The sequence below is a fragment of the Pinus tabuliformis genome, chromosome J (assembly GCF_031772625.1).
Source record: "Pinus tabuliformis cultivar Carrire ecotype Pingquan chromosome J, CPIR1, whole genome shotgun sequence".
NCBI classification, from domain to species: domain Eukaryota; kingdom Viridiplantae; phylum Streptophyta; class Pinopsida; order Pinales; family Pinaceae; genus Pinus; species Pinus tabuliformis.
The window spans coordinates 918786723-918811185 of NC_142295.1; positions in this window are offsets into that span (position 1 = coordinate 918786723).

Sequence of the window (24463 nt, forward strand, 5' to 3'; positions counted from 1 at the left end):
CCTTATTCTACAAAACTTGAAATTAATAACATATCCCTCTCATATGACAAAGATTCTATATAAAGGGCACGTGTAGTGGTTGAAGGCCCTTTTAACATCTCAAAACTCCTAGAGACAAATGTTATGGTTTAAGATGAGGCCAATGCCCACAAATTATGGTTACATGCACATACTCTTTTCATGCTTGAGTCTTTAAGCTTTGTCAGTGTTTCCTTCCACCCCCAAATGGAAATTTTTTTCCTTGTATTAATCTATTTGGCCTTGAAAAGTTGATTTCGTACTATGATTTCATCCTCCCTCCTCAAATTCCTCACTTATCACTTTGATAAACTATGATCAATTCCCAATACTATGAAAACAACCTTAAAAGGGTACTATGATGGATTTCCTTCAACTTTTTCAATTCTTATTGGTGACTACAAGTGATATGTCAAACCCACTCCATTTAGATATTGGTCAACATAAAGAAATAATGAGGAAGATGGGGGAATGGAAAAACCTCCATTAATAACATAGTGCATGAGGTAATACATGGAAAACTTCAAAATCACACATATCCTAAATAAATTTTATGATATGTAAATTTTTGTGGATATTCCATTGGAACATTTCATCCCATCTATGAAATATTACTACATGAAAACCAATTTTCCCTTAGATTCCAAAATAATTAATTACTAGATTTGCTCGAATTTTATAAAATAACTGAAATATGAAAATGAAATAATAAGCACAAATATACATCATCAACACAAATTTACACAATACTTATCTTGGGAAACCCAATATAGGAGAAAACCTAGCTAGAAGATGAGTCCTATGCTTTGCTCTATTTTCTTAGGTTGTAAAATGCACATACAAAGCAATGGGAACTCACTATGGAGTTATTTTTTGATATTGTTGCTTGAACGACTGTTACAAAATCCTCCTCCTCATACTTTATGCTTACAGAATACCACTCTTAGAGGTTTTTCTCAACTATGGAACACATTACAATGCTAAAGAATTAAACCCCTTCTCTCTTTTAGCAACCCGTAATTTAACATTGCTTGACAACCATTTAGGGGTAGGGTTTTGACTTCCTCAACCCTTAGTTGTGATAAGGTTTTGGACCTTCTATAATATTCTCAAAAGTCCACATGCGTCTAGCCTTGAATGTGTGAGTAATGGGGCGATGAAATCGTATCCACACATATCATGCTGGTCAATTGTGGGAGGCATAATTTTTGCATACGAGCTTTGATTGGGGTGATTTTCACACTGTTGGAAAGGTTTCGGAGTGTGGATCAATGTTGAGAATGTGCATAAATGTTGTTAACACTGCAAACCTAAAAAACACCATTTTTTGTCTCAAAATGACTTCAGAAGCTTCCACACCCCAATTTTACGAATTGGGACCTACCATGCATGCTAATCCCTCCAAATTTTCCTCCCCAAAAAGTACTAAGATAGATGACAAATTATATGAAAATCTAAATTGTGCTAGTTTGGGTATGTTTTTATTATTAATCTTACAACTACTAATGGAATTTCAAGTAGATGAGCACATTTCATTGCATTTGCACTTTAAGGTCACAATCATAATTTGATGATCAATCCTTATTCGTTAGGGAATATACTGAGGAAGTTAAGGAGGATAAACAACCGTGTCAAGGGAAATGAACTTGTCAATGAAGGATGAAAATTAATTAAGACATGAGATGATTATCTAAAGAAACGTTGAGACCAAAATGGGAACAAGGAATCACACCTAAACCACACATATAAATGGCTCACTTAACCCACATTATGCATGAATGATGCACATAAACTACACACACAAGTGATGCACACAAATTATGCACATTATAACCAATGCACTTATATAACTCATGTGCATAAATAACACACATGACCCATGCACATACAATGCACTCAAATTGCACTCATAAATATGCACCTAACGCACACCTAATCCACACATAACCATATCACACCTAGTCCATATGCATAAATGATGCACCCAACCAACATGTATAATAGACACACATAACCACACACATAAATGGAACCCATAAAACAATGCACCTAACAAACACGAAAGCAACATAAATATTAAATGACACACTGTTGGGCGCAACCCAACTTGGCCCAAGTTTTGGTCAAAACTCAACATTTTGGGGAAGCGGAGCTATGAACTGCGTGATGTTTTAGGGGCTTTGGGGTGGGTCCAAGTCCGTTCTTTTTGTAACGGGTTTGGGAAATAGTTGATTGTTTTTAGGAGAACCATGGTATTTGGACCATGGTATTTTGATGTACTCGTTGATGTAATTAGTATATATATAGGACAAAATATGTAAGCCGAAGTAATGAATGAATAGTAATGATAAAAGCATAAGAAAATATCTTTGTAATCTGTTTTGGGCTTGAAGGAAAGGCTCCATAGCTGAGTGCGTGGAGGCCTAAAGTTTGTAGCTGAGTGTGCAGACACCTGCAGCTGGGTGCGCAGGTCAAGGATTTGTACACTGTTCAAAGAATTAATATAAGAAGTACAATTTTGATGGGCATAACTTGTGTATGATTATTGTGTATCTTTTTCTTTCTGTTCAATATTTTGGTTATATTTTACTTCCGTTTAGTATTGTTTATGGTTTTTAACTGGTTAAATAGACAATCCAACCCTGCGAAGTAATCTATGTATGTTAAGGATAAAAGAACATGAAAACACCACATCGCATCATCCCTCAAGGTTGCAGAAACCTGATTCTGCAACCTCCCATAATCACTTCGGGTGAGACTGCAATCTACTTGCAGGTCATTCCCAAGAGGGCTAGTGATTGAGGTTTTGTTGGTGCGCAGTAAACTCTGAACCTGGGTCAGCCCAAACTAAAGCCAAAAAATGGTTTCATTGCTAGGAACGAGATCTGTTTGAGGGATATGTTTATGTGACATCCATTGAAGAAGGAAATCCAAGGGTGGGTAGAATAGAAAGAATGAGAATTTTCAAATCAATAGAATAGAAATCCTCGTCTGTTATCTAGAAGGTGGTTGGAGAAGTATATTTCGAATATCAATACAAAATCTTCTTCAGTTCATTTCATGTTGAGTTGTATGAATGGATATCAAGGTTGAGCGAGAGATTTTTTTTTTAAAGGAGACAAACCTAAGGAGTGGACTCCTAAATTGATACAACGACTCAAGAACACCGACAATGGGATCTCAAGAGTTGTTAACTTCTGGATTGATAGCATCTTGGGAGGATTCATTACTGAGTTTGGGGTAGACTTGACTGTGTCCTACAATGAAGTAGAACATAGTTTTTTCAAAGGACCACGAGGTAAGTACTTGAGGTCTTTAAAACTCTAGATTAAGATGCTTTTATGTGAAAAGGGTGTTTTACGAATGCAATCAGATTATTAGATTACTTATGTTTGGAAGAATATCTGAAGAAGAGACTAGAGCAACATGAAGTGGGAAAATATATAGAATAGACACTAAAAAGAGATCTCGTGGCAAAGATCTGAAGACTTTCATAGAAACTGACTATAGCCCTCTGCTGAGTGAATCTGAAAGTGAAGGAAACCTCACTGAAGACCCTAAAGTAACTCCGTTGTATTCACCCTTTCAGCCTAATTTTCAAAATAGGTCCATGATGAGGATATAAAGAAGGTGTAGCTCATAACGACATTCTGAGATAAAGTGTTGACGTGGTACATGAAGTATTCGAGTAATTACATTAGATCATTCACAAATATTAAAACAATGATGGTAAAAGAATTTAAGAAGTCGAATTTTGAATCGCAGCGTATCATAGAGTTAAAGGAGATCGAACAAAGGCCGACTGATTCTATTTGGGAATTTGATCAGAGATTCAAAGTATTATTGGATCATGTGAGCTTCGACATAGCTCTGCAACATCATAAGGAATGATTCATAGCTACACTGCTGCCACATATCAGATTGCCTTTGACACAACATAAGATAGAAACTCAAGCTAAAGCTCTAGAGATTGCAATGAAATTAAAAGCTTCACCGATAGGAGATACCAATGCAAGTATGCAACAGATTCAGAGTCAGCTAGAAAATTTGACTTCGCAGTTACAAGATATGAAGAAAAGTAAGGAATTTTGCGAAGAAGTGTGGTGTACAAAGTGCAAATCAGAAGGCTACTCTAAAGAGCAATGCCCTCTCTTCATAAATTGCATGGCTAGTGGAGCTCTGAACCCTTTGAATGCCTTCTATATGTACTACAGTATGAGAGGAGATCCCACAACATGAATGGGTACATGGGTTCATCCACACATTAGAGACAATTCCTATGAACTGGTACCTGGAAAAAGAACTGCACCATGGTACTATAAATTGGGAATATTTGGTTGAAGGGTTTATATTAACATTCAATTTTGAAGATGATTACCCATGCATAGACTCAGATCTTTAGACAGTTAGAGAAAATATCTCTGGGAATGCGACCTCGCTGACATGGCATATACCAGATTGGACGGCATAGCTAGAACATGCACTAGAATGCCATAAAATTATTGTAGAAGAAGATGAAGATCCGTGCAATATTGACATAGCAGAATTAGATGGACACCGTAAAGTTGATGGACCTGAGCCAATGTTACTAGATATAGTGAAGCCAGTAAAGCCTAAGAAGGTGAATATAGGATCAGAAGAGTAATCGAAGTTTGCAATGATTGGAGATTATTGGGATGAGGATACAGTTAGTAAAGTTACAAAATGGCTTCATGAATATCAAGAGTTGTTTCCCACTAAGTTTTCAGAAATGAAGGGTATAGTAGGAGATTTAGGAGTTATGAAGATACCTCTTAAGCCTGATGTGAAGCCAGTCAAGAAAATACCTTACAAATTGAATCCAAAATATAAGGAGAAAGTAGAAGCTGAGTTAGATAAAGTGATAACAACAAGGATCATTGAACATTTGGAAGAATCAGAATGGGTAAGTCCGATGGTGGTACAAGAAAAGAAAACTCAAGGAGAAATCAAGATTTGTGTGGATCTAAGGAAATTAAATGATGCATGTGTGCATGATCCCTTCCCTACACCCTTTACAGATGAAGTGCTGGATAATGTAGGAGGACATGAGGCCTACTCATTCATAGATGGATTTTCTAGCTATCATCAGATCAAGATTGCACCAGAAGATAGGCATAAGACCACATTTGCAACATAGTGGGGCTCATATCAGTATATAGTGATGCCTTTTGGGTTGAAGAATGCCCCTGCTATATTTTCAAGAGTTGTGGTCGCAACATTCAAGGAGTACATACACAAATTCCTGGAGGTATACTTTGATGATTGGACAATCTTTGGACTGTTGAAAAAGCATGTTGCGAGCTTAAGGCTTATGTTGGACACATGTAGGCAGTACCATATCTCATTGAACTTAAAGAAATGTATATTTTGTGTGCCTTTTGGCATACTATTGGGGCATGTTGTGTGCAAGCAGGGTTTGATGGTGGATCCCATGAAGATAGCTATCATTGTGAACTTACCTCCACCAAAAATAGTGAGACAAATGCGCACTACATTGGGACACATTGGATATTACATAAAATTCATTAAGGGGGTATGCATAGATAATTGCGCCGATGGAGAAACTATTGAAGAAATATGTGACTTTTCAATGGAATGAAGAATGCCAGAAAAGTCTCGATATATTGAAAGAAAAGATGGTAACTGTGCCTATCTTGGTTTTCCTGGACTGGAATAAGGAGTTTCATGTTCATGTAGATGCATCTTGCATAGCTTTGGGAGTAGTATTGGCACAACCTAGTGCAGGAGAAATCAATCACCCTATAGCTTTTGCAAGCAGGAAGTTGTCTAAAGCAGAGAAGAACTACACTACCACAGAAAGAGAAGGCTTGGCTATGGTATATGCATTGCAGAAATTCAAACATTATTTGCTGGGATCACATTTTAAGATGTTCATAGATCATTCTACATTAAAATATATGGTGAATAAGCCTGTCCTAGGAGGGAAGATTTGTAGATGGTTGTTGTTATTTCAGGAGTACGACTTTGAAGTTGTTGTTAATCCAAGAAGGTTGAATGCCAGGCCTGATCATATATCAAGGTTGGAAATAGGGGAAGAACCAACAAACATTGAAGATAATCTTCCCGATGTGCAGTTGTTTGCAATCAGGATTGCAGATGATCACTTCACGAACATTATTCAGTTTTTGGCCACAGGAATGACCCCTACAGAATACACTACATAGTAGAAGAAGGAGTTGGTGGTAAAAGAAACTGATTTTTCGTTGAGAAATGAACATTTGTATAATATGGGACCAGATGAAATACTGCGCAGGTATGTCCCTAAACATGAAAGACATACTATTTTGGCAGAAGCTCATGGAGGCATAGCTGGTGGATATTATGTAGGGAAGGTTACTGCGTAGAAGGTCTTAAGAGCAGGATTATGGTGGCCCACACTACACAAGGATGGAAAGGAGTATTGTCAAGCATGTGATGTATGTCAAAGAACTGGGAAGCCATCAAGGAGGGATGAAATTCCATTGGTGCCACAGGTGACATTGCAGGCCTTCGACAAATGGGCCATTGATTTCATTAGACCTATCAACCCACTAGGAAAAAAGACTGGTGCGAGGTATATAATCACAACAACTGATTATTTGACAAGGTGGGATGAGGCTCAAGCAGTAAGGGATTGCAACACAGAAACTGTTGTGAAGTTCATTTTTGAGTATATTTTGTCTAGATTTGGGTGTCCAAAGGTCTTAATGAGTGATCAAGGATCACATTTCCTGAATAAGACTATTGAGGTGTTGACTGAAGAATCCCAAGTGTATCATCATAAGAGCACCCCATATCACCCTCAGGCAAATGGTACATTCGAAGATTTTAACAAGATTTTGGAAAATGCACTGACAAAAGTGTGCAATGTGAACAAAGATGACTGGGATATGAGAATTCCAATGGTGTTATGGGCTTATAGAACCACATGCAAGAAACTGATAGGCCAGACACCTTTCGGGTTGGTTTATGGGCAAGAAGTTGTGATGCCCATGGAGTGTATTGTGCCAAACTTAAGGATTGTAGCCTTTACAGACATGGCCGACCCTGACATAATGGGGGAAAGAATGGCACAATTGCTCGCATTAGAGGAAGAGAGATTTGTAGCAGGATTTAATCAACAGGTGTAGAAAGTAAGAGAAAAAGCTTGGCATGATCGACATATCAAGAAAAATACGTTCCAGGAAGGAGATCTTGTCCTTTTGTATGACACTAAATTCGTGAAGTTCTCGGGAAAGTTTAAGATGCGTTGGTTGGGTCCCTATATCATCAATTCTATCACGAATGGAGGTGCAGTTCAGTTGGTGAATTTGAATGGAGAATCGATACCAAGGAGGGTGAATGGCAGCAATTTGAAACTGTATAAGGCAGCGCTGCCATGGTAGCTTCGCTCTAAAAATAAAGGAGGAAAGTCTTAGTGCCACTTGTAGTTGAAAGTGGGCACTGGACTATAAACTACGCTGCAGAAAAGAGCTTTGACATAGGAAGGTTACTTCGCGACAGTCAGGAGTATGTCACACCTCGTAAGAATTGCGACACAAGAAGGATTGTTCGCTACAACGAAAGGTGCTTCGAAGTTCACTGGAAATATTGTTAAAAAGACACTGACCATTGGAGGAGCAAAAAATTGCATTTATGGAGACAGGTTGGCAAGGATCTAGCGATAGATATGCGGTTAATAAACAAAATTTGAGAAAGATATAGGATAATGATGAGGTTAGAATATCATGAGTGCTACAAAAGGCTGCGTCTCACCAAGATTTTGGCACTTTTCTCTCTGAGAGCTCAAAAATTTCTAAGTATTGAGAAATTGCAGAAGTTGTGCTATTGCATGAACACTAAAGAGATAATCCACATATTCGAAGAGAAATGTATAGAGGGAGTTATGGAAGCTACAACATCATTTGGTACACCTGCAACATCGCATCTCTTGTAGCAAATATCACCAAGGAAGAAACTGACTCTGGAGATGAGAACAAAGAAGAAGCAAGATAAAAAGCCTAAGAAGCCTATTGAACCACAAACAAAAGCCCAACCTGTAAAACACATCGACGAAGAAGAAGAACAACCATAGATGGAGATAGAGAGCGCAACAATTTTGTCCTCGATGCTGCCATATTTACCACCTACGAAACCCAACAATAAACCAGTTAGAGACTCCAAGGATGTGAAGTATGGCACATTTACACCATTAATACCAGAGAAAATACCATTTGAAAGAGAATTACTCGGAACAATCCCACAATTTAAGTTCGAGGATAATGACTTCAACGACCGTAACAAATACCCGCAGTTCACACCAAGAAGGTACCCGAAGCAAGTCCATTACCCAGAGAGTGGAGTAACAAGATTGGAACCACATCAAAGGGCAAAAGGGTTGGAGAAATCAGGCTTACTGAACATGCTAAACATTCCACACTTCGACATAAGTACACCTAACACATAATGCATAAGATAATTTCTCGTGCTAGTGCATGACGGATGCCTTTGGTTGGGAAAGAGGATCTCCCTTGATGAAATGCTAATATCGTAGATTACCAGGTTGCCATACCAAGGAAGGGACCCCACCGAAGAGTTCGTGGGTAAGGATCAGGACAAAGCGATAGCGCAAAGTATGAAGGACAAGTTTGATTTGGTTAATAAAACGCGAGGTGAAAACATAAATTCCATCAATCACCAGGGAGTACACTTCGTCGTGCATATCTTAGCTGGGAAGATTATGCAAAAATGTCGAGCCAATGAAGTCCCCGCAATAGTTTTTTCCTTAGTTGTGCAACGCAACAACGAGGTCTAGTACAACTTGGCTAGATATCTATGTAGATAATTCCTAGAAGATTGTTGGGAAGCTCAGGAGGAAGGTAAGGCCTTTCATTATGAATGGCTAATTTTTATCATAGCCTTGTTGGCATGGAAGGAGCCGGAGCATATGTAGTTTCCTCCTGTAGAAGCAGACATGTGTGAAGCCACATGGTCTACATCGCTCTAGTATACCAAGGAGACATCACGAGCACATGAGAATAGAATATTCTTTGTCTTGTATCACATGGATTTACACATGGTGGTAAATCAATACCCTAGACTGTCGCCAAGATTGTACCAACAATATAAGTCTGTTGAGAAGTTCAAAGCAGAATTTCATAGGATCTACATATAGGCTCGAAAGCATACAATGAATACATGGACAAAAATAGAGGATCGCTACGGTGCACTCCTAACAGGTGTTGAGAAGGGTATTGCAAAATTGAAAATATTGGTGCAAACATCTAGAAAACCAACAGAGATAGGCCAAAGATTCCATCTAGAAAGACTAATAGAGATGACATTTGGGATGAGGATAATGAAGATACCTGCTATAGCTCTGCAGTTCGAGTTCGCCGAAGTCAGGAAATGCGCAAAAGTTTGGGATCATGTCAATATGAACATGGAAGCGCTGCCCATTCCGATATTACATGAAATGCACCAAGGCATCACAAATGAGATAAAGGAGCACGAACAACACACTTCACAGTTAAATATTCACGTAGAATAAGAGCAAGCTGCTTTGAAGAAATAGATTGACCAGGCCATCAAGGATAAGGATCAGGCAGAGCTACAATAGTAGAGATTGAAAGAGGTGGTCGAAGCCACTTGCAGGGAAGTTCTAGACATGGATGTCCGCGAGGAGGAATAAGTCGAAGATAAGGTTGCGAAGCTCGGCCTTGCAGTCAAGGAATCAAAGAATAAGATCATGGATATGTATTTCGAATATGAAGTAAATATCAATGAGCTAAAACTGAAGCTACAATCAGCCACACCACCAGAAGTACGCGAACATAGTGAGATTGACCTAAAGACTGCAATGACAGGCATCTTCGAGACAATGACAGGGTGTGGAAAATTATTGGACGAGACCGTGTAGATTTGGAATTCACTTCAGGAAGATCTGAACATACAAAAGATAGAAGATGACATCCAACATAAGCAGGAGTAGCTAGAGGAGATTCGAGCAACTGCGAAGACCTTGCCAGTCTCACAAAATCTCGCTAGAATCAGTGAAGCCAAGGCACTTCAGAAACAAATCGAAGAACTCAGAAGGGAAGAACAAATTTTGATGGAGAGAACTCAACCATGGAAGGATGAGGCTCTCCAGCTATCACAGGAAGTGGATGGGAAGCTCGAGGAGTTTCGATGAAAGGAAGAAGTAGTGTGGCAGAAGACTGCAGGACCAGTGACAGAGGCACTATTGGAAGAAGTGCGCAGGGTAAAAAAGAAGGCAACAAAGATACTACAGTAGTAAAATGTCACCTACAACAACATCAAAACAAAGCTTCGGGGAAAATCAGTCGCGTGACTCGGGATGAGTCAGATGTGAGCGTTGGGGGTTTGTTGGGCGCAGCCCAACTTGGCCCAAGTTTTGGTCAAAACTACGCATTTTGGGGAAGCGCAGTATACGATACCGCAGAGCTATGAACTGCACGACGTTTTAGGGTCTTTGGGGTGGGTCGAAGTCCCTTCTTTTCGTAACAGGTTTGGGCAGTAGTTGATTATTTTGAGGAGAACCATGCTATTTTGATGTACCTGCTGATATAATTAATATATATATATATATATATATATATATATATATACGAAATAAGATGTAAGTCAAAGTAATGATAGAAGCTTAAGAAAATATCTTTGTAATCTATTTTGGGCTTGAAGGAAAGGCTCTGCAACTGGGTGTGTAGGTCAAGGATTTGTACACTGTTCAAATATTTAATATAAGAAGTACGGTTTTGATGGGCATAACTTGTGTATTATTAGTGTGTATCTTTTGCTTTCTGTTCAGTATTTTGGTTATATTTTACTTCTGTGCAGTATTGTTTATGGTTGTTAATTGGTTAAGTAGATAATCCAATCCTGTGAAGTAATCTATGTATGTTAAGGATAAAAGAACATAAAAACACCACATCGCATCATCCCTCAAGGCTACAGAAACTTGGTGAGACTGTGATATGCTTGCAGGTCGTTTCCGAGAGGGCCAATGATTGAGGGTTTTTTTGGTGCATAGCAAACTCTGAAACTGGGTCAGCCCAAACTAAAGCCAACACGCACTAATCACAAACATAAATGACGCATCTAGCCTACAGACCTAACCAATGGCACAAATAAGTGACATGTATAATTGTTCAAGATATGTAAGTGATGCACTAACATACACCCTACCCACACCCTAAGAAACACACCTAATCCATGCATATAAATGAGACATTCATGCCTAAATTACCCATGAAACACATAAGAAACATCTAGAATAAAGATATGTCATATAAGAAAAACCTAGAAATACATCAATAACCTTTAAGCCAAAGATGTCCCATAATCCATGTTATTAATACCATTGTCAATTTTAATTCTAGAGTGGGGAGATGTTGATGCATCACTTCTACATGGATCTCATGACTTTGCATGTGATCCCTATGCAAGGGTTTTTTTGTCAGGCCAAATATAACACGCCTCATATTATACCATACACATAAATGACCCATTGAATCCCAAGACACATTACGTACATAATCCTCACAAATAATAGGCATTCATGACCCCACATAAATGTCACACTGAGCACGCACATAAATGACACACTTAGTCCATGTGCTCAATATATTATTCCACTCTCCATAATTATTGTTGTTGATTATCTAACTTTTTGGTTGAAGGTTGCTCGTAGTAAGGATTGTTCAAATGAGATATCATTGTGCTTTATCTTTAATAATGTTATTACACACTTTTGTTATCCTAAGATCTTAACTAGCGGTCAAGGTAAGCATTTTTGTAACTAGAGTGTTGTTTTCCTAATTCAAGAATTTTTGTTATAACACTACAAGGGTACACTGTAGTGCCCACTCTACTTGACTGAACCTGATATGAAATTAGCCTTGATACATTATTCTTTGAGGACCTCAGGTTGAGGATCTAGATATTTGACTCTTGCTATGAGTGGATGTGATAATAATTGTTTTTCCAGTTTGATGTTATGATGATAATAATTTTGATGGACATATTTTATGACTATGTCTAATCATGTGATGGATTCATTATGTGTTTGTTTACATTAGTTCTTGCTCATAGTTACGAAGATATTGATGATTATGTCATGATGATGATTTAGCAATACAAAATTATATTGGTGACTAATATTATGAATCAAGTATTACTAATGATTATTGAGTGTGGCAAGATACTACCAAGATGCACTTGCACGTGATGAGCCGACAACCTCTAGTTTAGTTTGAAATACATATTATTCGCTCAATTTTTTTTAAAGTTCAATTTAAAATTCCGTGGTGAATTCTAATGACATGTTAGTGGATGCAGACATAGGTTAGTTTCTTGGCTGAACGACTCACACATGGGTGATGGGGCTGTATAGATAGATGGAATTTCATGGGAGGGGTAGGACAATGTCCCTGATTTCACCTACTAGCACTCTCACTGTGACTTGAGATGGAAGGTGTTGGGATACCTTTTCCTTGAAGATCACAATTCCATGGGGGCAGGCCCCAGATTGGTCTACTCACGAGAATTTTACTAGGGGTACACATCAAGGCAAATTCCTTTATCCCCAACACCATTAGTCTCACTATAGATGGCAACGCAGGACAAGATAATGGTCTCCATCATCGCACCTAGTTTTTTACCTTCTTAGTCACTATATGCTTGAAGGGAAAGAATCATGGAACCCTTGGAACTTAAAGGAAATTTCTTGAATGGCATGATCGAGTTGGCACCCTTGGAATCAAGAAGAAACTGATTGGTGTGGCACCTTTGTAACTTCAAAGGGAAGTTCTTGAAGGGAACGATCAACTTGGCACCCTTGACATCAATAATAAGCTACTAAAATATAATCAATATATGATAATGATACTAATTCACATAATGTGGTAGGTGATGTTTTAGAATGAAGTTATCTAAAACAAGAATAAACCTTAGGGTAAAGAGAGAATAGGAAGAAATAAAAAGTTTGGACTAGTTGAGAACTCTACCCTTCCCACGTTTGGAAATTCCTAAATAGAAAATGTGCATATAAAATAAAATCCAAGGACATAAGTAAATGTGGGGGGGAAGGGACATAGAGTTAATTAAAGACATTAATTATAGTATTGTTTAACCTCATTAAGAAAAGAGGGTGGTGAATGAAAATAAAGAATAATTATTTAAATTAGAGAAATTTATTTTCATGAGAGAACCTCTATGTGGAAAGAGCCAACACAAGGATCTCCACCTAAGAGTCAATTTGAGATAAACTAGGGTGTAGTTGGGGAAGAAAATTTGAGACCTACCAGTGGACTTTAGTAATGAACACAAAATAAGGAGTATAAAAGGGGGATAAGTAGACAACAAGGAGAAGAAATAGGGAGTCCTATTGGGGTGAAGGAAAATATTATTTTTGAATTAAAATTTAAGTAAATAAATAAGGAGATCCTTGGGGAGAGGCTGACACATGGGTGGGTTAATAATCAAACTTTTGGAGTAATAAAAATAATTATTTATGAATGAAGTTTCAAGTGTCACTTATGAAGCCTCCTATAAAAGAAGGGGCAAGCTATGGGGGAGGGATTAATTTTTGCCTTATTGTTGGATGGATTACATAATGCTATTGTGAGTGACTCTAAATCCTAAAGTGAGTTTGGTGAGGTGGAGGTCATTAAAGAGGGAACTTTTGAGCCAAGAGTGCTCTCCTCCACCGGCTGGTTCTTTTCCTCTACTTATAGCCCCATTGTAGCTCAAGGGTTCATGGGATGCATAATCTGACACATATGAACGCGGATAGAAACACCGAAGTGAAAACAACAACAAAGCGAAGATCAAATATCATATTTTCATAAAGTTCTATTACATGAACATGGTTGAATATATAATTAATAGGTTGTAAAAGTAAATGATATAAGGGTTGAATGTAAGTTTTGGAATATTAATTTATATGCCTTAATATTTTTGTGCTTTCAATGTTGATGGTTGTTGGGACCCATTTTTGGCCTCTTTCTAAAACTCTATTTAACCATTTTCCATAGTCATTCTTCCTCATTTTTGATCCTTTAATACTCAAAATTGTTCTTATGCTTGTCAATGGTCCAAATTATGAAAGGAGGTAAAGAGTCATGGATTAGATTCATTTTCATACTTCTTTGGTTGATTTAGGCATATTTTTAAGTGAATTTATATCCTGTTTCTAACATCAAAATATGGTTGCATCTTTACTAGGGGTCCTTGACATGAAATGTGAACTCCTTAGTCTTTGGCATGTCTACTTAATAGTTCAACACTTGGATTGGTAGTTTGGTACTAGGAAAATGTTCAACACTATGTTTTGCACTTAAATTGGTACTAGGATCATTCATTAGTGAGCCCGATAGTCTATCTTTGAACTTCTGTTGACAATGGTCAACAATTGTTTGGTGCCTTCCTTCAACTAGTTTGGAACCATGTCAAATTTTATAGGAATATGTTAGGATTTGTATGGAAGACATTTTCTTGTACTTGACAAAGAGGACCGATTCCCCTAGGTATCAATTCATATGTATTGGAATAGTGTTCCAAGAAATATGGTCTTGTCCCGATATGACACTATGAAATCATTTTGTACTATTTTTGTATATTCAGTTGTAAATTTATTTTTAGACAATGATTTCTTTAAAAGAGAATCATCAATAGTGTCATAGGTTAGACAGAAAGGAGGGGAGTAAAGACTAGTGATAATATTCTTTCCAGAATACATGTGAGCTCTATCTTGATTCAAACATACTAGGAACTATGATGTACAAGTTTTACTGAAGACTTTCTAATACAATATTTCAGTTGCAATTTTCCAGATTATTGATGCGTTATGATTAATTTAATTTATTATAGTTAGTTTAGCTTGACTTAGGTTGTTGTGAACAAACCACCATCGATCTTGGCCAAACCTTGTGAAGTTAATTTTAGTTAGACTTAGTATGTATAATCAAATTTAGTATAAAGGAATTATATTCTTTTACATATTAGTGTGGGTATTTCTTGTTTGTGAGGATTGAAGTGTTGCTTTATAATATTGTACATTATTGATTAGATGATTGAAGTTAGAAATATGATTTATTACATATTGATTTCTATAGGTTAATATTTGAAAATAGACTCATTCTTACTGGTGTTTAATTGAGAACCCGTTGTCGCTACTACAAGACCCTCCAAAATTTCACTACATTTAAATTTTGGAGCCTAATATCATTGTTGAATCTAGAGTCACTTTGATCACCAATTGTCATTTCATGTTATTCTATGTGTTACAAGCATATTTGAATGGTCTCAAGTGTTGTCACATTCATTAGAACATCTTTTAGTGCATTTCGTGGCCATAACATCTTTGTTGCCACAAAATGACACTTCTGGGTTGCAGTCACACACATTATGCTCGTTGCAATAGGAGAATGTGTATAAAGTTTCATTTTGATGTGTATAAGTTTGTCTAAGTTTTCTTGATGAGTTGGTAAATGTCGCACGTGGTTCTATGTCTAAACTCATCCTGTTTTCCCCTCACCTCATATATTGGACTTAGACAAATATTTGGTTTCAAAGCGAACCCATTAAGGCCGAGAGAGTATGAGTTCACTTTAAAACCTTGATGGGGAATCCTTCATTGGTCAAACGTACTCCATGCACCCTCTAAGGGCACAAGGCACACTCCTTAACCCTCTTCCCCCTTCCTTACTACGAATTGCGCCCTCCTAGAGACTAAGTCTTCCTTGAGCACACTCCTTCGACTCAAAGAATTGTACCCTCCTTGAGCACATAGACGTGCCCTAAAGGCCTTAAGCTCCTCCCTTCAACCTTCTCCAATGCACCATGAACCCTCTTAGAATCTTTGAGCACATGAGTGCACTCTGAAGGCATGAATAATCAACCCTCAACCTTTAGGAGTGTGCCCTGTGTTAGCCTCCTGTTGCAACAGGGTATCATTTTTCATGATCGACATTTTTACATGCCAAATATGTCATACTTTGCAGGCTGTAGTGTTCCATATTTCCACAAGGTGCCATGAAGAATGCTTAGTCCAAAGGCACTGCTGTATTCCATTTTTGATGAGTTGTTCCAGTTTTGAAGAGTTTTCAGTTAAGGGAGGTCCAAACAGTTTAATCTTGGTCTCCCTAGGTTTCAGTTTCCTGTTTTAGAATATAGAGTGATATCTGTCCAAACAGTTTAATCTTGGCAGATCTGTAGATAGGTAGAGAATCAAAGGGACCCAACTGTTTAATCTGGGCCCTGGTAGAAATAAGTGTAGATTTAGATAGGAAAAATTCAAAAGAAAAATTGTAAATCTGGGTTTGCAAGTCTAAGTGCACCCAATTCAAAAGAAGAAAAAATGTTAGGAGAGTAGGCTGGGTAGGTAGCTGTGTGGTTGCAGAATGATAATTTATGATCAATTTTGTGTTACAAAGTGCTTTATCTTTACAGATCACAGTGCAGGCAGTGTTCATGCAAAGGAGCTCAAAGGTGGACATAACTAACTCCCCCTTCTTCTAATTCCCCAAGTCACTTACTAACTTCCCAAAGAGGTCAAGATCTGCTTGATTCCTCTTAGTTTCATCATCATCCATAGTAGTTGCCTTGGTGAAGATCTGCTTCACTCAAAGATTCTATTTCTTTTCAAAGTATTTTCCCCAAAATTAGCCTAAGGTCCCTGACCTTAGCGCTTGCTGATCACCTTCATATTAACTACTAACAGTATTATATAACTCCCTATCAGTTTTCCCCTTTCCCCTACTAAAACTTTGTATATAAAATTCCCTTATGTAAATACCCCCCCCTGGAAATATAGCTATATTCTTTATAAGTCCGGGAAAGAACAGTCCATCTGGGGCTGCTTTTAGCCCATCCGTGTCCAAGCAGGGATTCATCTGACACCTGGCCAGATTAATAACCTCTTCCCTAGCCCTAAAACCCTCAAAAACCCACTTTTTGCCCCCTTATCCTAAGTTTTGGGCATAAATTGCTAAACCTGCGCGAAAAAACCCAGGTTCTACCCCTTTTTCCTAAGTCCTAGCTGTAAATACATTAACCCGTGCTCGTATTAACCCCCCAAACCCACTAAACCTAAGTTTCAAACCCCACCTACGCGCGTTATTAAATTTGGAATATTCTGCGCATATTCCCCGCCCATATACCTCCACCGACTCGCCATCGCCGCTAGCCGTTGGATCATCCACCCCGCAGATCCACGGCCGACGGGCCCTCCCATCCCTGAACCGCCCGAAGCTTAGCGTCCGGGAGATGGGTGGTATTACCCGCCGTACTCCCGCCACGCGTCAAGCGTTGGGGTGTGGCGGAGCCCCTTCCCCCAAAACCGCCCAGGCGCTAAGGCGGTGCGCCCAATACCGCTTACCGCCATTTCCCTTGTGACATCACCCGCTTGCGTCACCCCCCCTGTCGAGTCACTTGCCGAGTCACCTGCCACGTGGCCTCCTGCCACCATACCCTGCCACTGTACATGCCACGTCACCGTCCGTACATGATGACGTCACCTGTTGACGTCATCCTGCCACGTCATCATGCTGACGTCATTGCTGACGTCACCCGCCGTACGAGGTCCCATCGCTGACGTCATGTTGACGTCATCAGCACTTTTTGGCGCGAAGGAGAAAAAATCGCACTTCGGAGCCCCGAATCAGTTTCTGAGGCAGTTTTTGATGAGCGATTTACGCCTAGCGCAAATCGCTCATCGCTAGATTTTTTGGGCCAGAGTGGGGAATCTTTAGAGAATCTTTTCATTCTGCGGCCCCCAGCAGGCCCGAAAGGCGCCGAATGACCCATTTTTCTTCGCGAAGCTTGCCGGAAGGAGCAGAAAACAGTTTTGAAGGAAACAGAGGCCGAACAACGGCCATTAATTTGTGATTAAGACCCACAGCACGTCAGAACAACATCGGTTTATTTCCAAAGAGTATCAGAGGAAGAAGAAGAGCCAAAGAGTATCAATCAAGATTTTTTAGGGGCTCGAAGCACCTGAACATTGATGAGGCCCCCCAGAAAGTCAAATCAAGAGGCGTAAGCCCGTCCTTGCCCTCAAATCACAGTTAAAGCTTTAAATGCAGACAGACAACAAATAGGCAGAAACCCATACACATTTATTGCAGAAAACACTGCACCAAGCCGTCAAGGACTACAAAATTTATCCAGTTTTGATATGGCCGCCCTCAGCGCAGCCCGAGTTATTTCATGCATTTATTTCTGCTAGAGTTAGGTCAATTAATTATTCTTTATGACCAGATTAGGTCAAGATGTAATAAAGGAACTCTGTAGATAGTTTTGCCCTATATATACTGCCCTCTACATTGTTTCAAGGGTTGGTTGATTGAGAATTTTCACCAGAGACTCGCATTGTATACCTGAGTTTTTTCTATAATCAAAGATTGCTGAAAGCTTGGAGAGAAAACTGTCTGTTGTAAATGAATGTTTTTGGAGATATGAAGATGGAATTCTTGTGCTGCAGCCTGAAGCAATAAGTGCATCTTACCTCTGTTTTATTGTTTCCCACTGTCTAAATAGCAGAAAGAATGAATAGCCTAGAATTAGTTTAAATACTCTCTATGCTCAATTTCTGCTATTTCTTTATGTTTTCCTCTGATTGAATTGGTTATGAATATGAATTCCTCCTGGCTCATGTTTACCCCAATTCACCTGTGTTTGCCAATTATCTAGGGATTCTTTACTGCCCCTAGGTAGCGCTCTGTTACCTCCTCTGTTAAGCTGATTGAGAGATTCTTAACTGCCTCTCATTACTTAGCATTCTTCCCATCATTTAAACCTGAAGTATTGTTTCATGCTCAGCTATCTTGCTCCATTTTCCCTCTCTTGTGACCGAAGAAACGCACCAGCAGTTCTCCTCCTCGACTCCACGCCCAATGGTTTGAAACTTCCAGGCTATGCCTTGCCTCTCTGTCTGAAAAAATCAATTTTCCCACCAAAAACAAAACAAAACCCTCTGAACTCAAGACCTAGCCTAAAATCCTTTTCAACAAAGCTAAATCTAAAAGAGAGAGCCCTCTCTGATTGCAGGTTGGCTAGAAACTGCAGTCCAAAGTTGGTCTGTGGTTACCTCGGCCGTATCCTTTTCCGGAGCTTAAGGACAACCTGAGTGATAACATAATGGCGACTCCACTGGGGACTTCCTCAGGTAGTTTCATGAAGAAGGTAAGAAAGCTCTGCTGAGACCATAAATCAAACTTTCCAATTGCTGTTTATCTCTTAAAACTACAGATGAAGCTTGAATGTCAGCCAGGAAGCCTTTGAGATTGTTTTTTGCTTTGCATTAACAGGAGTAAATAAATGCTGCTTCAGTCAATCTTCATGCTAGTTTTAAGTTACAAACAAGCTGTTTCAAATTTTAATTAGTCCCCTGTTGATTACAAAAACATTCCCAGGAAAAATACCCAAAAAAAAGAAAAAACAATTCGGAAGCTGGCTCCCAAGAAAAATCCACGATATACAAGGTCAAATCCAGATCCCAACCCTCTGGCTGTTTTTTGAAAACCCTAACATAATCTCGAAAATCCTTAGGAAGCAAGAAAGACAGGAAAATGCTGCTGATTTGAGCCCTGAAACAACTTACCCTAGCTGTATTCCGACTCTTGTCAAGGTTTTGTTCCGTTCAACCCCTATTTCCCTTAGTTCATCATCTACATCCCGTAGTACTCCTTCCACACCTTCATTCACGGTACATACTAACACTACTGTTGTTTCCAGCGTTCCAGTTACTCCTATGATCCCCGTTACTCCAGTTGTTACACTTATCCCCGTTGTTCCACTTATACATGCCAATATGGCTAATAGATATGCACCCCTGCAATTACCTGCTAATGCTGGGGCTTTACCTCAAGAGTACCAATCGAAAATCGCATATTTTGATTCCACCGGTCCTTTCACAACCATTCAGCATACCAAAAAGATGCAAGATTATTTTGAAAACTATGAGATAGACGATGATAGCGTAAGAATGAGAATTTTTGTTCAGAGTTTGACAGGTGATGTAAGAACTTGGTTCAGATCACTTGCTACAAATTCCATAACCACCCCAGATGAGCTTTACCAATCCTTTACCAACAGATGGGAGAAAAAGAAAGACCCCTTGCACATACTAGCTGAATATGATACGATCAAACGAGGTCCTCAAGAGACTGTTTTGGAGTACTGTGCAAGATTCAATAATGTATATAACACAATACCACAGAACTTAAGGCCTCCACCTGATCTGGCCTTGTACAAATTTCCCGATGGATTCGACTCGGATATGGCATACCAGTTAAAAGAAAGAGCTCCTCAAACCCTTGCGGACATGCAAAATGTTGCTGTTAGCGTAGAAGCCAATTTAATTGCCAAAAGAAACAGAGCTAGAATGGAAAGAAGAACCCCCTTTAAGGAAGAACCCTCAGCTTTTGATCAAAAGCTTGATGCTATCATCAGTGGCCTGCAGAGGCTCGGAGAAAGAGTAAAAAATGTTGAGAGAAAAGCATCATGGGAAGGACAACAGTCTAATACCATAAGGAATCCAAATTTTAGGAAAACGCAGAACACAAATGCTGGTAGGCCGAACCAAGACCATGATATAAGACCCCCTTTCCAAGATAATTATGTTGAATGATCTACTTCTAGAGAACCCTGTTACACTAAAAAATGTCACCATGACCATTTACAGTTAGGATGACTCTATCAACAGTCATGCTACCCTCTTAGGCAAGTCTTATGCCTCTGCTTTCCATGTCAAACTCCAAAAAAGAGAGAAAGTCTTTCTAAATGTATTTATCTCTGGGGACGCAGGTTCTCTCAACCTTACCTGCGGGGACGCACCCAATGTTCACAAAAACTGCGTCTTTGGACGCTCTGTATGTAAAGGTGCAGGTGCGTCCCCCTGAAAAGGTTAAAATGCACAAGTTTCATCTTTAAAAAGTCACTTGTGGTCATTTCTAGAGCATTCTAGAAGGTTGTTCGACGTGTATTGAGCGCCTCCAGATGGTTCATGCACTCCTACCAAAGAGGAACTTATCCCATCAATAGGGGAGCTATCCCATCCAAAGAGGGGATTATCCCATTGATGGTGGACCTGATTAACTTCCTCTTGAGCACTATAAGTACAGGCATTGGGCCAAAAGGAGAAGAGGTTGAAAGCTATACATTTCTAAGGGTAAATGCTGCAGGAATTAGGACTCCCATTTAGAAGCTTGTGAGGAGAGATTGCCATCTTTGCTTGTTCTATTTGGAAGTGGGTGAGCTTTGTCAAAGTAAAGGAGAACTCTTGATGGACCCTGGGAGGGACTTGCACAACACCAAGGCTCAGGTTGTATTTGTTCCTTTTGTTACCTATTAATGCAAATGAGTCCATTCTTCTCAATAACTTGTTATTTATGAGTTGTTTCATGTACTCCTTGGTCTATGTGTTAAATATGTTTTATTCTATGAGATTATCAAGTGCTATTTAATCGTTTGATTGTTAGTGTATGCAGGTTTCAAAGTGAAGGAGGAGCTTATCCGGATCAGCGGAGCTGGACTGCTACAACAGCGTTGGATTACAGGTAGGATCTAAACACTTGATTTCCCGTATAGTAAATGCATGTTTAGAGAAGGATTGCTCTTGTTTGTCTTGTTTGTCACTAGAGAGTCTTAGGCTCCTAGGGAGGTTGGTTGTGTCCGCACAATCGACTCTTTCCGCCTGACAAATTGGCGACTCCGCTGGGGATTCCATTGATGTGAAAAGTCTTTTCCTTTGTGTGAACTTTGCTCTGAGAAAATTGGTTTATTTTTCTGGTTTTGGCTCTGTGACTTTGTCTGTGGGTGGGTTAGCTTAGGATTAGATTCATTTTGGTTTTTCTTGAGTTTTTCAGTAGGACGCACCCTCTGAGTGTTGCATAGTGCGTCCCTGGACGCACTGTCGCTGTGTGCACAGAGCGGGTCCGCACCTGTGCTAACGGGTCGCCTGCGTCCCCTGCTAAAATTTGAGAAAATTCCATTTTTTGCATTTTTGCTCTTAGATTTAGTTTTTTCTTAGTTTTTACTGCCCAGATTCATTAGTCCTTTGTCAGAGATCTTCACCTGAACTTGTTTCGATAGCATTGAGTGTTTTAGTGGATTTCATGGAAGTTTAAGCCCTAGGGTTTGATTTTTGAGTAGGTCTTGTAGTGACTTTGGCGGTAGAAGTTGTCAAGCCTTAGATCTCTCTGGTTTTGTCAGCATTCTAAGAAGTCAGATCTGTCGTAAAGTCTACCTGTGTGAGCAACTTACTATTGAGTTGTCTCTTTGGGCAAATTTCGAAGTGCTTGTTGTTTAAGTCTTGAATTCCATTTTACAAAAAGAACAAAAAGATTTGAGTTTTGTTTTGACTAGTCTTTTGATTCTGCATTAGCTGGTCCTTGATTTGATTTTGGTCAAGTAAAACAACCTAGAATCATCTTTGTGAGCTTTTGCCTTGTTAGGTTTGCTTAGAGTAATTTCCTTTTTGATTTGCTTGTGAGTCAAGTTTTCATAGTTTTTATAGCTTTTAAGATTGATTTTCGTTACAATAGATTTATATGCTTTATTAAAAAGAGAAAATACACAAACATCTCCTTTGAAAAGTTTTGTTTCAAGTAGCTTTGAAAAGTTTTGAAAGAAAAAGAGTTTTTTTCGTGCACGTAAGCAGTGGTCATGTTTGTATGCTTGAAAAGATAAAGAGAATTGTTTCTTTGATTGTCTTTATTAAGAAAGTTGTTTTCTCTAAAATTTGCCTTCTCTCAACTCTCTTAGTTAAGAATTTCATTGAAAAAAGGAAAAGTAGCGTAAATCATCTTAGGTGCATCTTTGTAGTGGTTTGAGTCGAGTCTATACACCATTGGTTTCACTTCCGCTACCTTTTGTCTTTAAGAAAAACCATAAAATTAACGCTTAAAGTAAAATCGACGTAGTAATTTTTATTTACTAGGGCTCTGAAACACCAATTTAGATCAGGCTAGTGTCTTGGAGTAGGTGAGTAATTAACTCTCCAAGACAACAAAACCAAACAAGTAGCTTATCTTGTGATAGAATAAATCCAATTATCTCATTTGTACTCTGGGAAAGCTCCTCTTAAAGGAGAAGCACGAGCTCGTGTCCGAACTAGTGAGGGGATCAATCCCCCCTCATTGGGAACGACGCCAGACACGCACGTATTACAAACGGTAAACCTCAGATTAACCATTGTCGAGGAGCCAGGGGTCACTTGTCGGTAAACCTTGGATTATTGTCAAGGAGCCGGCAAGGGGATTGAGCTTGCTACTCTGCCCTTACGTGCTGTCGGAGTTTAGACTGTTCCCCCAGGTGCATTTGTTGCGATTGGTAACCTTAGTGACCATTATATTTAGGATTCTACCGAGGTGACGGTGGAGGGAAGGTCCCACTGTACCTGGAGCAGACGTCGGCTAGACTCACTTGGATTTTCTGGGGGGTTCACTTCACTCGAGACGGTTAAAGTGGAGGAACTTGGTCACCGTCCACTTCTGTACTGAATCCAGCGATGTTGGGCTTCATAACCAACTAGCGCTTTCGGTCTGGAAGGCTACTGTTTGTGCTTGGTTTGACGCCCTAGATTCTTTAGGCGTGTGATTCAAATTTGTTTGGTTCTTTAGAGGCTTTAGGTGGTTTGATTTGAAATTTTATTTTGTTTTCGTGTGTAGTAGTTAAAAGTTTTTAGCTGTGGCGGAATTACCGAGACAGTCCCGTAGACTTCGGGGCAAGTCACCTGAAATTGTTACCGGAACAGATTTGTTCAGAAAACTCCGTAGATCGCGGGGTGGATCTCCTGAAGACGTTCCGGGTCAGTACGAAGGGTTGAAGGTCCTTGTAACTCCTCCTAGTGGCAGTAGAGTAGGTTCACCTGAAGAAGGAGAATCTTCCTTGGTAGTCCATCCAGATTACCAAAGTTTAGAGACAGGTTATAATCCCGAAGCTGTTACAGTTTCTGAGCTTGTTGGTAGTTTTTCGTCTGCTAGTGATACAGGCGAAGAACCAGAAATATCTGAACCTGTTACTCCGACTTCTAGTGTTCCTGATTCACCGAGAATAGAAAGAATTATCACCGAAAATCTTCCTACTGGTTTGATTGCTATTGAAGAACTTGCTCCAGAGGAAGAAATAGGCGTCTCTAACCTTGAAGATCAACTTACTATTGATCTAAGGGAGCGTGAATCTATCTTTTACAGTCCTCCTAGAAGTACTACTTGGTACCTTTCGTTAACCAATTATTTAGACAACTTTGGGCTAGGTTTTTCTACACCTCGTACTCCTTTTCCACCTGGAGGTATTCATACTCCTGTAAATATGTCTGGTCAGTCGTCCGTGTTTACTCAAAGTCCTGAATCTTTCTTACACGGCGGTCCTTCTGTTCCCACCGGGTATCAATCTCTTTCTGGTACTTTTGCGGGGGCATCTC